We start from the raw sequence: 12337 nt of genomic DNA on the forward strand, positions 1-12337 counted from the left end.
TCCTGGCTCTGCCACATCCGGGCTGTGCATATTTGGACCCATTCCCGAACCTCTCTCTGAGAGCCTTGGTTTTCTCATCTGTTAAATGGGATGGGGAAGGATCATCAACATGTGCTGAGTATCCTCGCCACTGTCAACCTTCAAGGGGTTAGTTGTGTCCGTTTTATAGATGAGAAAACAGGCTGCTCGGAGAGGTTCTATCAACTGCCCGGCGCCGTGCCTGTTGGATGGAGGCCTGGGGCACGTGCAGAGAAGGCTGGGGGCGCTGAGGCCAGGAAAGCTCCTATCCCAGGGCCCTCAAGACCAGCCCAGGAGCTTTGATTTTACTCGTCAGCGATGAGGGTCCAGTGAGGACTGTGGGGCAGGTGCCTGACGTGCCCAGGGCTGTCGGGGCTGGCAGGCAGGTGGATGGGAGGGGAGGCGTGTGCAGATGTGTCAGGACGCTCCCATGTGGTCCATGCCAAGCACTGAAGCCTGCTCTGAGTGATGAGAAGGAACTGCAAACTTGTTCCCCAGCCACGTTTTCAGAGAACCGGCCCGAAGCCCCGCCACACAAGGGCTCCAGAGCGTCTGCTGGAAGATGCCACCAGACCTCAGCAACACAGCAGCCAGCAAATGAGCCCTGACTCCGACTTCCAGGCCAGGAGGGGAACGGGTGCGAGGTCAGGGAAGATTTTGGTGGGATGGAACAGAAACACATCACGATGAGAAATAGTTACTCAAGTCAGAGTCTGTGAACATTGATTTGGCACCAACTGCATGTCAGGCACTTTGGCCAAAGGGATGCAGTTAAATAAACCCTTATAGAATCCTTGCTAGATCTCATCAGGAGAAACTGAGGCTTAAGGAGTGCCAGGACAGGGGTCAGAGTCCAGGGCCACCCTGAGTCCCCTCCATCGGTCATCCCTCTGTCGTCTTCAGATGAATCACGTGTTCAGGTTAAAGCCCCAAAGTTCAAAACGGGCCACGGGGGTCACTGACTCCCCTCCACGTACCCCTCACTCAATGGGATTTCTCTCAGTCCTCGGGGTCCGTAGCTGGTTTGCTTTACCCTGGTCCTAAGGAGGGACGGCAAGGAAGCTTGGAGAGAAAACAGACATTATAAGGTTTCTCCTGGACAAGCCGGTCTTGGGCTGTTTTTCTGCGGTTTTCAAAGCTGTTGTTTGCTTCCCTCTGCTGCCCTCTAGGGGCCATGAGCTGGGCCAGCAGTCCGGCTCACCTGGACCAAGCAGAGAGAGACCCCTGCCCGGCCTCCCAGCGTAGGAGCAAAAAATGCCAGGGAGAGGGACCTGGGATTCAATTAAGTGGTTAAGAGCAGAGGTTTCCAACTGGGTAGAAATATTTATAAACTACATGATGATGCACAAATATACTGTGAACAGTATATAAATCGTATGCAGGTTGAGTATCCCTTATCCAAAATGCTTGGGACCAGAAGTGTTTTGGATTTCCGATTTTTTTCAGATTTTGGAATATTCCCTTTATACTTGCCAGCTGAGCATCTCAAATCCAGAAAGCAGAAATCTGCAATTGCTCAGTGGAGCATTTGCTTTGAGCATCATGTAGTTTCAGATTTTCGGATTTGGGATGCTCAACTCGCATAAAACTAGAAATTGTTTAAGGAGGACATAGAGATTAAATAAACACTACTTTTAAATGTTTTTATTTCATTTACCAACAGTACAAAAAAATCTTCTGACTTTCATTTAAACATTCTTAATTTTTTTACTGATACCAATGAGATTGGATCTGCTCTTTTTATTTTTTGAAATGCTTGGGTTAGCGTGGGTGCTGTGGTGACTCAGGGTCCCGTATACTTGGTTTCAGTGGCTTTTACAGTGAAAAGCAATGCCTCACAGAGATTTGCAAATCCAAATGGAAACAGTATCTGAAGGCTGTACTTTCTAAATATCAATATTCATATTTTAATCCCATTTGCCAAATAGGGAACTATTTTTTTGCTGAAATTTGGCTAATACTGTATACATCCATCTTCCCTAATGTCCCTTGTGTGGTCTTACAAAGAAATCAGAAGATTGGCATTTGTGAATTTTTAACAAATGGATTCAAAATGCCCTAAAAGTTTTCTTTTGGAAGATTTTGAAATTGGCTAGAATGTTTTGTTTCCCAGTTTCTTAAAGTATGCAGACAGAGAGTTTTTAAAAGGAAACACACTTTCATTGCTTTTTGGCAATAAAAGCTCATAACGGGCCTGGTGTGGTGGCTCACGCCTATAATCCTAGCAGCCTGGGAGGCTGGGGAGGGAGGATTGCTTGAGCTCAGGAGTTCGAGACCAGCCTGAGCAAGAACAAGGCACCGTCTCTACTAAAAGAAATAATAATAATGGACAAAATTAGCTGGGCATGGTGGCACATGCCTGTAGTCCCAGCTATTTGGGAGGCTGAGGCAGGAGGATCGCTTGAGCCCGGGAGTTGGAGGCTGCAATGAGCTGTGATGACACCACTCTACCCAGAGAGAGACTCTGTCTCAAAAAAAAAAAAAAAAAAAAAACTCATAACAATGGAAGCATTTCCAAACATCTGCTTTCAAGATGCTCTTTCCAAAACAAGAGTTTCTCTCGAAAAGCAGTTACCTTCTCATTCATTGTTTAAAAATCACCTTCCTCTTGAAGAGGCAGATTAGCTGCTTTGTTTTGGGGCAGACAAATAGCTGACAGTCACATGTCACCCCAGAAGAGGTCAGCAAATGTGGGTGTTTGTCTTTTTCATAAAAGAAAACCATGACAACCCATCTTCAGGCTCAGCAGCTGTTTGGAGTTAGCCTTGCAGTCACTCTCTGTGTCATAACAAAATGTCATTGACGCATCTTCTCCAGGAAGGTCTCCTTTTTAGGAGTAATAGTATTGCTAATAAATAACAATAAAAAGGATTGCATCTGTGTCAGGCACTGTGGTAAGCAGATTCACAGGTACTAAGTCATCACGTCCACAGACAATCTGTGAGGCAGGTATGATTCTAGTCCTCTTTGACAGATGAGGAAACCGAGGCACGGAAGTGGCAGAACTGGGAGAGGTCACTTGGAAAGCATTTTAGGACATTATTGTTGTGAGTGTGACAGAAGATGCCGTCAAAGAGGAGACTGTTGGTGGGTCAGTCTGAGAACATGGGGACCCTCAAACCAGGGGACCAGAGCTTCCCCTTCCACCCAGGAGACACCGTGAGTTTCTAGCAGGTTTGGGTCCAGGCCTGTGGTTATTGCCCAGGGAACAAGGGACACGAAGTCCCAGGCTCTAACGGAAGCAGAGGGCCCAGAGCTCGGTGGGAAAGGGTGAATCCTTGCTTTCAGTGGGCACGGCCTTCTCTACCCGGGTCGATGATCAAGACGTATCTTCTGCAGCCCCTTCCCCTTCCCTCACTGCACAGAGCGGGAATTAACTAGCGCAGATGTTCACTCCCCTGCATGTCTTTTATTGGTTCAGTCTCCCAAGTAAAGCAAAGAGAAAGACAATTTATTGAACATTTACTAAGTGCCACATAGTGGACCCACGGCCTTACACACATGACTTCATTTACTCCTGGCCACAGCCCTAGAAGGCAGGGGCTCTTATACCCCCATCCTCTAGATGAGAAGACTGAGGCTAAAAGAGGTGTGACCTGCCCATGGTCGGTGGCAGGGCTAAGCTTCAACTCCAGGTGTGTGACCCCAATCTCAGTGGCCCAGGATGCCTCCACCTGGCAGGTGTCAGGTCTCTCCAAGACCCCTCTGCGTGGTCAACCCCATTCTGTGTATTGAGAGTTTTTGAGAAAAGAAATCTATTAAATTACAAGAGGGTTTTGTTGAAATATTAATGGGTAAAGTCGGGAAAGCATGGCACAGAAATAGGAGGAGCAGAGGTGGTCCCTTCCTGCTCCCCAAGAGTGAGGCAAGCCCCGCGCGCAGCTGGGGTGCAGCCCGGTGGGAAGGGTGGAGCAGCACCTTCAGGGGATACCGACCTGGGGAGGGGCCTGGCCGGGGTTCACACAGGAGGGAGGGTCTGGGCGGGTGGGATGGGAGGAATACTTGTACCACAGGTGACGAGGACAGATCTGGACAGCCAGAATGACCTGCCACCACCACAAGGGGGCAGAAAGAGGAAAGGGCAGAGAATCCTGGCCAGAGGTTGGCGCCTTATGCCTGCGGACACCCCATTGGATCTCTGGGGCGATGCCCCTGACGACAGAGTTTGCGTCAAACCCAGGAGTGTCCCTGGGACCAACACTCAGAGACCATCTTTGATTCCAGAACAGGAGGGGCTGGAATGACTTATCTCCCACGCTAAATTGAGTCATGAAACTTTTATTAAGGGATATAGTTTGTCAACGCCGAGAAAACAAGGCAGCTCTGGGCAGAGTCATTAAGAGCAAATCCTTCTTCCCTAGCTCAGTCGCCAATTCTGACGGCACTGTGACAGGAGTGGGGAGACAGAGGGGTGCGCAGAAGGGGCTGTCCAGTCCGCCGAGCACGTGCAAAGTGCTTTCCAAGCCCCCTAAGAGCGTAGCACAGCGGCCACCTCCATTTTCCCACGGTTTCTCCACAGAAGAGCTGCCTCCGTCGCAGACACGAGTGACAGCCGCTTCCACCAGACGTGGGTGTGTGTGCCCGGTCACTTCTCCATCAACCAAGGAGGAGGATCCTGCATGGCTTTTTCCCTCCAGAAACCTGAATATCACCTTCCTGCCCCCTGCAACTGAAGGTGACCAGACGGCCTGGCCGGGCTAGGCGGAACCCAACAGTGGCGGGCCGGGGTGGGTGGAGGAGGCGTGGCCCGGTAGCTGGGTGGTTAAAACTGAGATTTACTCCCTGGGTGTGGGGTGCAGGATGTGGGGCTGTGGGTGTGGGAGTCCTGAGGTTTACAGCTGCAGTAGGAGTGATCAAATCCTCACCATAATCATCATAATCATAATATGGCCACTGTTCCCAAAGAGGGGAACAAGTTGCAAATGCAAGTTGTAGCATTAATATGGTCTTGCGACCCCCACCCAAGAACCGATGCAGCAAAGAAGACAATTTCTACACCACTGTATAGATCCGCAGACCCAACTGCCTAGCCTCTTGCCCGCCAAACTATCTTTCAAATCCATTCCTCTCCGATTTTCGGGGAGATGGATTTGAGCGAGTCCTTCCATCTCGCATGGCACCTGCGACCGTAAACGCTTTCTCTGCTGTCTCGGAGTATTGGCTTCCTCTCGAGCAGCGGGCAGTGAACCTGGCTGGGCCGTAACATTACCCCTTGTAATGATGGATAAACCAGATGCTTCCCCGAGTCCCGTGAGCTGCTCTGGCAAGTTTATCAAACCCAAGGAGGGGGCCGTGGCGGGGTCAGAGGCACAGGTCACATCCGGGGATGGGGGCTGGCATCTGGAGTGGGGGGTCTCGTGCAAGACTGAGCCCTCAGTCTGTGGGGTCTGCCGCTACCTTCAGGTGGGTGATGTCAGAACTGGATCGAATTAGAGGACACCGCGCCCGTGTCCACTGGAGAACGGGCTGTCGGTGGGGACCCACACGTTTTGGACCTAGAAGTGTTTGTGTCGAGTGTGAGAGTAGACAGAAAAGAACTGTTTGTTTTTTCCATCACAAAGTTGTTTATACTCACTATTTGGATGATAATACCAAAACAGCTACCATTGTTTTGATAAGGACACTAAGGTGACTCGTGGGAGGTCACTTGGGGAGTAGGCCATGGCGCTGGCATCTCAGCCCAGGGTCCCCAGCCCCACCGCTTCCTAAAGCACCTGCAGAAGGGGTTTTCTAGAAACAAAGAAGAAAAAGGGAGGCCAGTTGGAGGGAACAGAAATTCAGCCCGGCTGGCCCGGATTGAAGTAGCAAACGAGTTTTCCGTGACAGCAGGAGGCTTTGGAGCAGCTTGGGAGGGGCCGGCTGATTGTCCTGTTGTGACTTTCAAGGAGGTCAATTATCCCGGGGAACAGTCCCCACAAGCGCAGCTCCAGCGGGTGATTGGCAAATCTGTCGTGTGTCACCCGCACCAGGCGGGCCACACTGGCAAGCAGCCTCCCCGGGGGTCTGCTGCTCCCTAATGGGGCCAGAGGGCTGGGGGGCTTCTGGGCTGCCTGAGTTTGGGATGGGGAGCAGCTGATGGCAGCTGGATGATCTGGAACGTCCCATAGCTTGGCTGGGACAGCTCTGTTGATCTTGACGGGGCCCCTCCTCTGTCTAGGGGTGGCTGAGGTCTGCTGGTCAAGTCAGCTTGCTCACCGCCCTGGGCGACCTCCGTGGCCTCTCCGGGGTGTCCACAGCAGGCTGGTGTTGGGGTGAGGGACAACTTCCCCTTCGCCCTCGGGAGGTTCGCTGAAAAATCAGCTCACAATAAAGCAGATTAATAAGAGAAAATGTATTTATTTTTAACATGTATACATGGGCGGCTTCAGAATGAAAACTCAGAGATACAGAGGAAATCGCCCATTTCTATGCTTAGGTTCAGCACAGCAGGCACAGCCGTGTAGACACACGACTGGACAAGAAGGGTGCGATCTCATGCTAACACGCTGCATGCGGAACCCAGCAAGGCCTGTCTGTCTAGATTCTTCTTGGCCTCTCTGAGCTGCATCCTTCCTTCCGGGTGCGGGCAGCACCCTTTCTGGAACTCAAACAAGGTGGGTCAGATAATTGCTCCACGGCAGTTTTCACATAGCATAACTGTAGGTTGTATGGCTGGCTCTTGGGAAAAGGTGTTCTGGCTTTTATGAGCTGCCTTGGGGAGGCGGGATGTTAGCCAAAGGGCAGAATGGGACTGAGAGGCAGGAGGACAAGGGAAGATAAGAGAAGAACTTTAGCTTCTGAGGCCCTCGGGCAGCTCAGCTCTCTCTTCTCCGTGTGTCCTTTGTCCTCCCCCTGGGACCACTGGGACAGTCCAGGCACATGCTTCTCATGACAACGGCAGAGGTGCAAGAAGACAAGCATGAGGCCTCTGACGGCCTAGACTCAGACCTGTCACACCTGCCTCACTGTGCCGGCCAAAGCCAGCCATGTGTCCCAACCCAAGGCCAAGGGGCAGGGAGATACAGTACTCCTCAAGAGCCGCAAGCCACAAGGCACTGGCAGGGGTAGAATCTGGGTCAGTAACGCTCCCGGCTGCAGGGCGCTTGACTCCTGGAGTTTGGGGACACACCCGGGAGCCTGGACACTGCTCTCCATTAGAAGCGCCTGTGGGGCGTGTGCCTGGGGAGAATGAGGAGGGTCACGTTTCTTCTCTGTGACCTTCAAAGGGTGGGTAAGGACTTCCTCTGTCCCCGTGGAGGTTAGACAAGGAGAGGGAGCCATAGGACTGCTCCAGGGACCACAGAACCCAAGGACAGTGTAGACCCTCCACCCAGAGAAAGTACTGAAGGGCTGAGCCAAGGAGGGGGCGGGGAGGAAAACAGCAGCCGTCTCAATGCCAAAGGGGTCCAGGGTGAAGCTGGCCTCTGCTCCAGGAGAACCAAGCTCATGGCTAAGGCAGGGGCCCTCCATCTTCAGGGGACCCCCCCATCTGCAGGGGACCCCCCCCCCATTTGCAGGAACCTCTGTGCAACCCTCCCCATGGCTCCTCCCTGCCTCCAACCCCAGAAGCCACCAAGTGGGAGAGGGACTCGAAGGTGCCGAAGAGCAGGCTGACCCCCCACGCAACCCGCTCCAGCGTCCTGCCCGGCTCCAGCTGCAGGGGAGGAGGCGAGGAGGGGCCCTGCGCCCCCTGGAGAACGGGGTTTGCACACAGCAGACCTGGCCTCAGCTGGGGGGTGTGGCTGCCCCAGCAGTCAAGGCACCCAGCCACCGGGGACAGAGTGCAGTTGAGGGCACTTACTCGAATCATAACAGTAATGTAATTAATGCTAATGACAGTGGCTCACACGCACACGGGGCTCCCGGTGTGCCAGCCGCAGTGCTGGGCGCTTTAGATTCAACAACTCTTTTCATCTTCGTGACAACCGTGATATTATAATTTTTTTATTAATTGCTATAATACAGTCCCCGACTTATAATGTTCAATTTACAATTTCTTGACTTTATGAGGGTGTGAAAACCATATGCATTCAGTGCAAACTGCCTCGTGTCTACACCGCCCGAGGGTCAGAGGCTTTGCTCAGGCCATCCCCACCCTTTCCAGGTCAAGTTGTCAGCTGAAAGGCCATCACCACGCCCAAGCTAATGCAGGGAAGGCTGGCGAGTAAGGGAAGCCCCTCGGAGCCACCGTGGCACAGCTGCGGGTTGGTGTCCTCTGAGGACTTCCGGGGCAGCAGGACTGGCGCCATCTGTGCCCCGAGCTCGGGCCCTGCCCCTCTGACGTCACTTCTAATTGCCAGCTCCCTTTTCAATGGCATGGCCTCTCAATGGGAGCTGGACCCCAAGTGGGTGGTCGAGGGTGGGAAGCCCTGAAGGCCCCAGTGCCTGGGTGGACTGGAGGGTGGAGTCTGGCTTCAAGGGTGGGGGAGGAAATGTGCCATTCAAGAACCCCGGGCCCCCCAGGCCTGCCCCAGACAAGGCCCACAGGTGGGGCAGGGGACAGGGAGTGGCTGCAGCTTCTGCCTTGTCCGTCCGCCACCCACCCCAGCCTGGGAGGGCCAGGGAAGGCAGGGGCAGCCCTGCTCAACCCCTTTCCGCTGGCCAGCTCTCCCCCACCCCAGCTCCAGCCCCCAATGGCCTCCTGTCCCTGCACTCTGGGGATGTGGCCTGCAGATGTGCCAGCCTCAGAGACAGAATTGAGTCCATTTTGGATATTCGGTCCTGAGGCAGCCATGGCCTTTTGGTCTGAGGACCTAAAGTCCAAAATGAGGGCCAGAGGTCCCTCAGCCAACCCCATAGACATGTGAGCTGCCTCCCCTGAAGCCACATGGGAAAGAGGAGGAGAGAGGAAGGAAAAGGGAGACTTCTTGAGACCAGACAAATAGCCTCAGTGGGGAGTTTGACTAAACCACCATGGACAGCTATGCAGGTTGCTCACTGTGCAAGGAAGCAAAGGTGGCTGAAATCTTGTCCACTCACCTGGCACAGCTGTACCAGCTGCTTGAAGAAAGAGGTGCCTTTTGAAATTTCCACAAAGCCTGTCTGAAGTTTGAAATTTAACTGAATATTTTATCCAGAAGAAGCCATTTTAAATCTGGAGAGAATGAGTTCTGCTTAACTGGAAAATTTTTTTAAATGTTATTTTTCCTGCCATCAGTTTTTCAGTGCAAAATAATAGCAGTTATAACAGGTACATTTTGTGTGCATCTGAGTCAAGCCAGACTACAGAGTACCTTTTGCCAATCACCTTACACACACACACACACACATACACACACACGCACGCACGCACGTGAGTTATGTTCATGTAAAAAGCAACCTCGTCCAGCCCACGCCTTCCTCTCTGGAAGACAGAAACCACATGTCACCCATGCCTTGTTCCTACTTCTGGATCCAGCACCTGTCCTGGAGCAGAGCCTCAGGACTTGTCTAGTGACAAGACTGAAAGACTGATGCCTAAGAGATGCGTCCCTGAGCTCAGGGTGGGAGCACAAGGTCAGACATGCTTTGCCATCTGCAAAGGGAAGCCACAGCCCCGTCCAAAGACACCCAGGGACCTCACACTCAGGGACGGAGCTGAGTGCCAGGGCCTCCCCCAAGCACAGCCCCACCCGGGTCCCCTGCAAACCCGATTCTGTGCAGACAGCTCTCAAATCCACTAGGGGAAGCAGAACGGACAAGGTACAGAGCCAGGCAAGTCTGGTAATTGCTGGGCCTCAATGTCCTTCCGGTTCAATGGGAACAAAAGCCCTGTCTCCTTGAGCCATCAGAACGTGAAGTTTAATGAATAACTGTAGGGAGCACAGAGGGGATTCCCAGGCCCCTAAAATCTGAAGAGCGCACAGTGGCCTTGGTGTCCTCAGTGTGGCCGCGAGGGGGCAGACTTGAGCGAGCACTGGGACAGCACAAAGAAAGCAGGCTCCGAAGCCAGACCTGAAACTGGAGCCCAGCTTTGCCAGACTGGCTGTGTGGCCTTGGGCAAGTCACTTCCCCTCTCTGGGCCTCCACTGCCTCATGGACAAGCATTTGCTCTGAAGGCAGGGAATCCTAAGGGGTAGGCGGGCGCCTGCGCAAGGCAGCAAGGCAGCCCAGGCCGGTACCCTGCTGCTCCCCGGAGGGAAACCATCTTTGGAAATGCCACAGCACAGGTAGGTCATCAACATAATAAAAACCCCCAGAGCTCCGTCAGGGCTCCCGGGCCCTCCCCAGGCAGGCTTGGAGGGGGAGATTAAGATGCCAAGCGCATCGTTCCCCAGAGTCCGAGTCGTTTCACTCGCCGCCCTTCAGAGGCTGCAAGCAAGGTCGCTGAGACGCCAGAGCTTGGGGACGGACTCCAGCGAGGCACACGTGGCAGGGGAGGGCACGTGTGGGCAGCGCAGCCTCCGGACCTCTGGCTCTGCCTCTGCAAAATGGGGACTGTGCCATCCTCAGGGGCTCCGAGAATGACATCATATCTGTCACTGGCGTCAGCACCCCAGGACAGCTCCAGACACCAGCATGGGTCAGGGACGATGTTCTGCAGAGGCCACTCCCACCTGAGTGGGCCCAGCGCACGGCTTGGGCTGAAACAGCCACAGACAGCCAGGGTCTCTAGGGACCATGAGACCCACCAGGTGTGTGCGCCTCAGTGGCAGAGCCCGGTCACACAGGTAACCTGACCTTACTCCCACCGAAACAGGTGTGCGGATGAGCATGTGTATAAATACAAAGAAAGGTCTGGAAGGCCACCCATCGAGATGTTATTAAATGACTAAGGGAGAGTCTTATTTTCTCTTTTTTTATCTGCAAAGATGTATTATTTCTATAATAAAGAGCAGGAAAAGAAAAACTAAGCTTATTTTTAAAAGAAAATCTGTCGCCACGATGCCTGCGTCAGGCCCGTGGAGCCCCTGGATGATTCATTTAAATAATTTTCCAACCCGGCGCCTGGTCCCTGACCCTGACCCTGACCCAGCAGAAGCTCCCTGGGGGCTCCGAGCCAGGTTCCGACTGGCACCACCGGGGGCTCTCGGCGCACCCAGGAGGCCACCAAACCCCTGCCCACGATCAACCCCATCAACCCCGATCAACCCGATCAACCCCGCCACCTCCAAGCGCCTGGCCAATTAATTAACCAGGCTTTTCAAAGCTGTTTCCAAATGGAGTTTAAATGACACAGACAGGAAGGAGCAGGAAAGGGAGCCGTTGAGCTGGAGAAATTCTCCGCTCAAGAGCCTCTCACTTAAGTGCTTCTCCCCAAGGAGCCCTGGGAGGCAGGGCCAAGGCGTTCCGAGCAGACACTAAGGACGTGGATTCATTATGTAGAAAATTAGTCAGAAGACACCTCAGTGTGACGCCAGGCTTCTTCCTGTGAGGAAAAATCTATTTGGATAAATCTTAAAAATCCTCACACACTCAGCATTGGTGGGGGTCCTGCTCCGAGCCAAGCCCTATCCGGAGCGCTGGGGACACACACAGCCCCTGCCTTCGAGTCCTCATGTTGGTGGGACGACACCACAGGACCGGTGACAAGAGGGGCCGTGGGTCTGTGGGGCAGCAAGGGGGGCAGGGGCGCTCAGGAACGTTGCAGAGGACAGAGAAGCAGGGGTGGCGGCTGGGGAGGGGAGATGGCCCCGCAGCCAGGTCAGTCTGAGGAGCCATGGAGACCTTGGCTGCCCCCAGGCCTGGGCGTGGACATGAGCCCAACTGGCCACACGGCGTCTGGCCACGCGCTGGAGGGGCAGGGTACGCGGCTGCCATCACCGCTGCCTCGGTGCTCAGCCACTCGGAATGGGCATCTCCTGAGGAACCAGGCTGCTGCACATGAAGGGGAAGGAACGCTCCAGGGACTTCGTCCTCGCTCATCTTGGGTGACACAAGCCTCCCCGAGCCTGGCACTTTTCCATGACTAGGGAGACAGAAGTCCCCATTTACACCTGTTGTCCCAGAATTATTACTAATAATGTCTCTTGTCACTCACCACGTCCTGGCTTGGGACGGAAAATTACAGTCGTGCTACCTGTGACCACATCAAAGCTTCTTGGCCACCTTCAATGTCTCCTGTCAGCTGCCACCGGCTTATGCCAGTCTTGAAGACACTGTCACACCTCTGCCACTTCTCCCCTGTGGAGGAAGCCCTCGCCACCCCATGCACTTGCCTGCTGGTGAGCTCCTCCTCCTCCACGTGCTCTGGGGACCAGCCCAGACAACTGTCACCTGCAGTGACACCTTCCCTGATCTTCAGCCCCACCTGTTCCTTCTAGAATCCTCCCCAATCCCCACCACCATCACAGTACTTAGCACATCATTCTGCACAGTCGGTTTGCCCTTCTCCCCGCTGGTCTGTGCAGTCCTCTGGGGG

Source organism: Lemur catta, chromosome 2 (genome assembly GCF_020740605.2).
Source record: "Lemur catta isolate mLemCat1 chromosome 2, mLemCat1.pri, whole genome shotgun sequence".
In the NCBI taxonomy this organism is placed as follows: Eukaryota; Metazoa; Chordata; class Mammalia; order Primates; family Lemuridae; genus Lemur; species Lemur catta.